General features: G+C 40.3%; 1 long non-coding RNA gene across 1 annotated transcript; it reads left to right on the forward strand.

The window, feature by feature from the left end:
* The first annotated feature begins 1,436 nt into the window (after positions 1 to 1,436).
* Gm38905 lies at positions 1,437 to 7,382 on the forward strand. The gene is made up of 3 exons (XR_001785375.1): positions 1,437 to 1,503; positions 1,634 to 1,732; positions 7,187 to 7,382. It is a non-coding gene; the product is annotated as a predicted gene, 38905 (long non-coding RNA).
* The last annotated feature ends 827 nt before the right edge of the window (positions 7,383 to 8,209 follow it).

Here is an 8,209-nt window from a genome sequence, read left to right on the forward strand (position 1 = left end):
TTGTAGGTCCTCCCTATGTCCTCTCAGTCTTACTAATAAAGTAATCTTAAAACTCAAAAACATCCTGAAGGGCAATATTACTAGGATTTGGGAGACAAAACGGGAGGCAAATTTTAATTTGGGCACCACAGTGTGTGTGTTATGGTAGAGAGTGACATGTTTTAGAAAAACCCTGCCGCTAAGGTCAAAGTCTGACATTTCTGGCAAGCCCTGAGTTTAGTGCAAAATGGTGGACTCCCTCTGACAGTGGGGCTTCCTTTTCTTTACCAGGGGGATTCTGGATCACAATGCCTGCCTAAGGGATGTCACATGGCCCTCAGGAAATTACAGGTACAACTCTCACTCCACCCCCACACCCATAAAAAACCTGTTCAGCCGTACCTCATATTCCTGGAAAGCCTCCCCAAACTAATGAGGCATCTCAGTACCTTAGCCTTCACCCAGTGACATTACCCACCCTGGGTATTCCTAACCCCTTACCCAAAGCTATATAACCATCAATTAACCAAAATAAAATAGATTTGTCTCCCTACAGCTGATCCTGGAGGGTCATCATTTGTGTTTGTTCTCATGGGGCTTATAAATACCCGGTCCATTGCCCTTGTTCCATTTGTCCCCATGGACCAATATTGGCTTATGATCCCTCAGAACTGGAAGGGCCACAGGTTGTTTCCAACAGATATCAGAAATTTGTTATTACCCCTCCCCCAAAACAAAAGGGTCAGCAGCCTCTTGCCTGATCATTCTGACCTGAGTATCGGTCCATCTCCTTTCCTTTCTTTGCTATACACTTGCTGTGTGTCCCTGTAGGTCTAGAAAATGGTTTGTCACATCTGACACTTCTTGGTTGGAACAACTCCCCAATATTAGCCTGAGGTTGCCATACCCTCTTTCCAGTCCCTGACAGCCCAATTGGATGTAGGCAAAGATCTTATAGCCTCTCATAAAGAACCTGGTAACACATCTACGATTTAAAAGTCACTAGAATGACTGCCAGTCTCTTAAATCTGTGGGCAGGAGCATGTCAATCCATGGTGGCAAAATCCCTCAGGAACGTTAACTGTCATTAGGCCCACTTCCTCCTTTTTCCTATCATGGTGAATGCAACATCACATCAGGGGGATTTCCAAATTTGGTCCATTTAGAGCCTTATGTGAATCAAGAGGACTTCCCTAAAGAGGGCCTTGAACTCTGGAACAAGGTATGCAGATAAATGGCTTGAGGAGACTGCTCCCAGCTCTCTAGCTACTGGACAATGAAGGGTTTCTGTTAATGTTAGCACACTAAGATAAAGAGGAGGCATACATTCTCAAGCAGAGAATCCTGATGTTGTGCCAAGTAAGCTGCAAACCTGAGGAACTGGCCTTTCTGTTCCTTTTCTCATGAGGAAGTAACTTTGTTTATGGTTTAATTAAACATCACACCAAAGAGCTGGACTGCAGATAGATTTCTCAGTCTGCAAGGAAGTTTGAGTCACCTTAAACCAAGATAAGCTATTGCTAGGTAAACAGCACCTGGTGGGAACTAGTAACTGGGAAATCTTTATTCTGCTTTCTGTATAAAAGATGCTGGAATATGAAATGAACTATGCATTGGCTGTTGTTGTTGTTCACCCCATGTCCTGTTAATGCAGCTCCACCTTTTAGACCACAATGCAGTAGACTTCGACAAGTGGTGCCAATTACAGGACACCAAGGAAGGAAGGAAGTTTTGCATGCTGGCTGGAACTTTGGTGAGTAAACCTTGTACAAAGTAGTAACTCTTTACTTAAAAACTCATTGCGGATCCAGGGATCCATCCCATAATCAGCCTCCAAATGCTGACACCATTCATACACAAGCAAGATTTTGCTGAAAGGACCCTGATATAGCTGTCTCTTATGAGACTAGGCCGGGGCCTAGCAAACACATAAGTGGATGCTAATAGTCAGCTATTGGATGGCTCACAGGGCCCCCAATGGAGGAGTTAGAGAAAGTACCCAAGGAACTAAAGGGATCTGCAACCCTATAGGTGGAACAACAATATGAATTAACCAGTACCCCGGAGCTCTTGTCTCTAGCTGCATATGTATGAAAAGATGGCCTAGTTTGCCATCAGTGGAAAGAGAAACCCATTGGTCGTGCAAACTTTATATGCCTCAGTACAGGGGAATGCCAGTGCCAAAAAGTGGGAGTGGGTGGGTAGGGGAGTGGGTGGGGGGGAAGGTATGAGGGACTTTTGGAATAGCATTGGAAATGTAAATGAGGAAAATACCTAATAAAAATATTAAAAAAGAAAAAAATAAACATTTTTATAAAATTAAAAAAAAAAAACTCATTGCAGAAGGCATGAAAAATACCTGTCTACTACAGGGATAAAGGGCAAGCTATCTATTCCTAATATTCCTGCAGCATGTGTGATTTCTGTTCTGCAGCATGTGTATAGGTGTATGAGTACGTATACAAACATGTATGAATGTCTGTGGAGTTGATTGTGACTGAAGATCTGGCCTGGGCAGAGAGAATGTGTATGTAGGATGTTTGAAAGTATAATTGACTGTGTATGTTTTCCTGTCTAAAACATCTTAATTCTTTTCCTTTCCTTTAAAGGAGCACCAGCAGTCAATCTTTTCACTTAATTCCTAGCTGCTAAGCAGTATGAGTTAATTGCCAGATATTAGCATTCATAAAAGTACAAGTAGTAAAGAGTGAAGAAAGAGTTAATTTCTTAACACAGAATAGTAAGAAAGACTTAAGCTCACAAAGAGATATAACATTAACTAAAGCACAGAGTTAAAGGAATAAGAAGTCAGAGACTTTAAACCATAGAATGGGCAAGAAAGTTTTTAGAAACTTTTAAAAGTTATCAGTAAGCATTCAGTATAAATTTTGGAAATTGGCAAAGAATGAAAAGAAATGTAAAAAAGGCTGTTCAGTAAGGGCAGAAAATTCCTATATAAATTTAGGAATATATAAATATATTATATTTTATAAATATAATATTTCTGCTTGTGTACTTAGTGCTTATTGTACAGAATGCCTTACTTAATAATTATTGGAGAATAAAAATTTTCATGTCAAGAAATTACATGTATTAACTGTAGATAGTATTCTTGAATTAATAATAATAATATATTATTTAATTTTACTTCATATTCAGCAATGCTTGTAAAACATCATAGTCATGCATGGTTACTTGTATATATGGGCAGGCTTTGGGAGAAAAATTCTACTTGTGTTTTATAAAAAAGATAAGGAGAGAGGGAATGTATTTGGTGCATGTGTAGTCAGGTGAGAGGGACAGGGGTGCATCCACCGTCCCATGCTGAAGCATCTCTTCCCCGTGAGGGACCAGCCTCGTGAAGGTATAGTATGGAACGGAGATTATTCAGGTCATGGAGGGGAGAGTTGAGAGGGTAGCAGAGACAGAGAAAGATAGAGAGATGAGAGAGAGAGAGAGAGAGAGGGAGAGAGAGAGAGAGAGAGAGAGAGAGAGAGAGAGAGAGAGAGAGAAGAAGAGGAGAGGAGAGGAGAGGAGAGGAGAGGAGAGGAGAGGAGAGGAGAGGAGACCAACCTTGAACATGTGGAGAGAGAGTGGTAAGGGCAATGGGGAAAGAGGGGCAACAGAAGAAAGGAGGAAGAGAGCAAGAGGAGAGGAGGGGCAAGCAGCCCCTTTTTTAGTGAGTCAGGCACATCTTGCTATTGCCAAGTAACCCTGGGGTGCAGTCCAGACAAAATGCCAGTATTAGGTTTCGGTTTAATTTTTAAAAAATCAGGAAGGGGTGATGGTGGAGCAGAAATAGGGTTGTCATGATCTTTAGGTACTTCCTGATGATTGTGGAGTGCCCTGTCTCTAGAAAACCTAGAAAAATGGGAATGGGAATGTTGGTCCTGTCTTAGGAGAGTTGGCTGTTTCCTTGCTGTCCAGGGTCTGTAGAACCATCTGTGGATACATCGGAAGGAACAGGTTCAGTAGAAGCATCTGTGTCTGTGAGAGAAGATTGGGGCATCTGTAGTTTGCTTTTCTGGAGCTGTCCTAGATGTAGTAAATGCCTGGACTTGACAAGATGTTGAAACACACACACACACACAAACACACATACACACACACACACACACACATTATAGGTAAAGAATGAAGTTAAGTACATTTCTGAGAATAGACTTGTTTTTCTTAGGTGTACATTTGAATCCCTTAGGTCTTGGTGGTTGGAGGTGAGTTTCCATTTCTGGGCACAGTAGAGGAATCGCACCCTCAGGAATAGGCAGGTGTACTTACCTGGACAGAGTCTATTTGGTCCATGAGCAGTACATATGTGTGGGTTTCCTGCAGCTTACAAGTTTACAAAAGAGATAAATTTGTCAACCTGAAAAGTAAGATGAGCTTAGGGAAGACAAAAACATTTTGTGGAGCAGAAGGAGCAAGATGGGCTTTTTCCTTCTGTTTAGGAGACTGGATAAACAGAAGAAGAAACAATTTTAAGTTTATAATTGAGAGACAAAGAAAACTCAAAGCCTTGACCTTGTAAATACTGTTGATCATATAGCAAAAGAAACACCTTAAGTCTATAGTTAAAGTACAATCAAATAAAATGTATATTTGAGCTTGACAGATTATAGTGTAGATTCAGCATGAGAAACACTTTAAACTCAGTTGAAATACATTCAAAGAAAACTTAAAATTTGAATTTGTGATTATATAGTTGGATCATATTGTGGAATATTTTATTAGGGTTAGGCAAATTTATAAGAATTCAAATAAAGTTAGTGACATAGCAAGAAGAGGAAATATGATGCATTCAGTTGCTGGAAACTCAGTTTAGGTAAGGAGTAACTGGCTACATCTGTGGAAGCTTACATCTGAAGTTGTGTAACATATTGTGAAATCTGTAACAAATCTCGAAGTCTTAGGTAGTTAACAAATTGCCGATGAGCAAATATAATGGTGGATTACCTCAGGGGTAAGGAGCTAGGTCTGTTTTCTAGCTGTCAAGCTACAGTTTCCTTAGCTATCAATGTAGTCAGAAATCTGGAGAAGAGTAAATTATAATTTAGAAGTATATTAATTGAAAATGACAGAGTTCATCTATAGTCCACTATCTAAACAGTTCCCAGGGCTCTGTGGTGTCCATAGCAACGTGCGTGGAGTCAGGCTGTGAAGGCCAGAAGATGAAAAGCTTTTCCTCTGTGGAATACATACATGTGAAATGAGAAATTACCCACCATGACTTAGGCAAGATGAGGCACTTGACTCTCAGTGTATCCAGTTTTGTCCACAGGGTAGACCAATCCTGGACAGGGCAATGATGGTGTTGTGCCACAATCCAAGCAACATTTTATAACTATGTTCGTTATCATCTTGGAGTCTTGGGTGGGTAACTGTTAGCCTTTGGGAGTCTGTCTGTCATAAGCTTAAATATTAACACATTAGCAGACTTCTGACAATATTGAAAGCAGTATCTATTGTACATAATCTGAGTTAGACAATTTGAGTCGTTGCTTCAAGTATGCAAGGTACTTTAAAATGTGGTCTTTGCTAGTGTATGCAATGGTGTCAGCGTTTGGAGGCTGATTATGGGATGGATCTCCAGGTATGGCAGCCTCTAGATGGTTCATCCTTTTGTCTCAGCTCCAAACTCAGTCTCAGTACAGGGGGACACCAGGGTCAAAAGGTGGGAGTGGGTGGGAAGGGAGTGGGTGTGGGAGGATGTGGGGGACTTTTGGGATAGCATTGGAAATGTAAATGAAATAAATACCCAATAAAAATTTTTCAAAAAAAATAAAATGCTTGTTTCCATTATAAAAACGAACAAACAAGGAAACAAAAAAAGATGTGGTCTTTGCTCTAAAGCTCCCTCTTTGAGGAATAAGCATTCCTGAAATCTCTTTCCTTTTCAGATTTGTTTGTTATTTACTTATTATCTTTCTACTGCTTTGTTTGGAGGTCTGTTTAGACATTCTTATTTAGACCCTTAGCTCTCTAAGAACCTTTAAGACATGTATCAGCAGTTCATGTGAAGAGATCACATGCATAGTTGTAGATACCTAAGGCTACCTAGAAACCATTTCATGGAACATTTTGGCAATGTCTGGCAGCAAAATTTGTTTTTCTTGGGTAAAATAATAAAGAGGAAGTGACACGTGCAGTGGATGGAGGGACTTGTCAGTCCCACTGACTGACTTTAGTAGGGCCTGCGTGCTTTACCAAAAAGAAGATACCTCAAGTTTTTGTTGCTTATTGTGGCCATAACTCTCTAGCTTTTTTTATATGCATTTTTATTTCATCCTAGGTCATTCTTCTATTTTTTAAACTTTATTATATTTTTAAATATAGAACAACATAGATTTATGTTATCTTACTCTGTCCAAAACACTGGTCCGATTCTCTCTCCTGACATTGAACATTGGTGTTTTTAAGTTATATTTTTAACCATGAAAACCAACTGTAGGTGTTGTTCACTGCTTCTGATTGTTATGTTCCATCACAATCTGAACAGAGGCAAGCATCCCTAAGCCATTAGTTCACCTGGGCTGATTTAAAATAAAGCAAAACAAAACAAAACAAAACTTTTAATTGGGATTTTCCGACTTACTTTTCTATTTGAAGTGAAAAGTAACAATGGCAAAATTACTAGAAGAATGTTTGAATACCTCAAATTACAATGTCTCTTGTTTGGTAAATGCAGGCTCAACGAATTTGAAGTCATTTAAGGATAAACATTTTGGCTTAATCCATAATGTTTGAAATATAGCTGGTACCCAGAATACCTGTTATGCAATGTCGTTTTTAGCAGAGCAATTAATTACTGATGATAGTAAGCAAAACCTCATCTATATTACTTTAATTCTGGAATACAATATTTTTTAAAGGCTCTTATTCGTGTTTTTAGTTATTTACCCTTTAGTATTATTTCCCATGCTTGGGTTGATACATTGTATACAAATGAGCACCACTGACAGTATACTAGAGAGACAGGCATAAACTGGGAGTCTTCCACTCACAGAGGATTTTGTCACTTAAATACTGATACTGTAGTGTTATAGACATCAAATGAATCCACTGAGAATTGAGTGCCCCTCTGGCTCCAGAGCCTATGCTCCTCAGTTACACTCTCCTGCCATCCCTAGAGAAGGCCTTAGGGCAGAGAGACTTCAAGGGCATCTGTAACTGGTAGACACACACATTTACTTTCTGTGTTTGATGACAGGCTTTCCTGAAGAGATATACTGGGGCTTCTGACCACTGGATCAGCCTGCACAGAGAGTCATCAGAACACCCTTGGAGGTTTACAGACAACACTGAATATAACAGCTTGCATGTTTCAGACTGCTTTTCCTTCTCCTGTGTTCCTGTGTTGTGATGATTGACAATTGTGGCTATGAGACAGGAAAGGCTGAGTGAAGGCAAGTGTACTGGAAAGGAGGAAAAATAAACCCTTGTTCTGGACGTATGGCCGAAGCAAACAGAGTCCTGTCAGATCTAACCCCCTTCCCTCTGCAAGCTCTAAATCCCCTCATATCTAATTGCCTTTTCTGCCTTTCCATTTACTAGCTGCAATTGTAGAAACCCTATCCTTGCTGGGATTTGACTTAAATCCTTAGTGTTGTGGTGGCCTCTGGGCTAGCTCGTGTCCACTCCTTTACCAATTAAAATGTTTCCTTGCTTTAAGCAAGCTATGTAGCAAGTAGACAGAACTGCATTTGGGCACTTGGGGCCCTAACTGCCCCGCAAACCACTGCTCATCAGTCCACTCTTTGCCCAACTGCACCTGTTCAAATGCACAGGCTGCAGGGTTCCTGGGAACCTCCTCTAAACTCTCATCATCAGAAACCAAGAGCTCCAGCTTGGATGGGAAACATTTCAGTGGGAGCTTTTATTTGTTTGTATTCTTTGTTTCTTTTTCTTTTTTGAGACAAAATTTCTCTGTGCAGCCATGACTTCCCTTGAATGTGCTTTGTAGACCAGGCTGGATTGGACCTTGGAGCTCCACCTTCCACTGCTTCTCAAGGGTTTGGATCACAGTCATGCTCCACTATGTCTGCATCAGTGGGATAGACTGAGCTTCACCAATTCACTGGAAAGGTATAGTATAGGGGCCCCAATAACTTCCATCAATCAGTGGAATTCATTGTAGTCATTTACAAAAAGATTTTTGTGGGGTTCATGTATTAATGAGTAAGTTTGGAAAGCTGAAGATGCATTCAGCCAAGCATGAAGTGGCAGTGGTTTA

The sequence above is a fragment of the Mus musculus genome, chromosome 6 (genome assembly GCF_000001635.26).
Source record: "Mus musculus strain C57BL/6J chromosome 6, GRCm38.p6 C57BL/6J".
Lineage (NCBI taxonomy): Eukaryota > Metazoa > Chordata > Mammalia > Rodentia > Muridae > Mus > Mus musculus.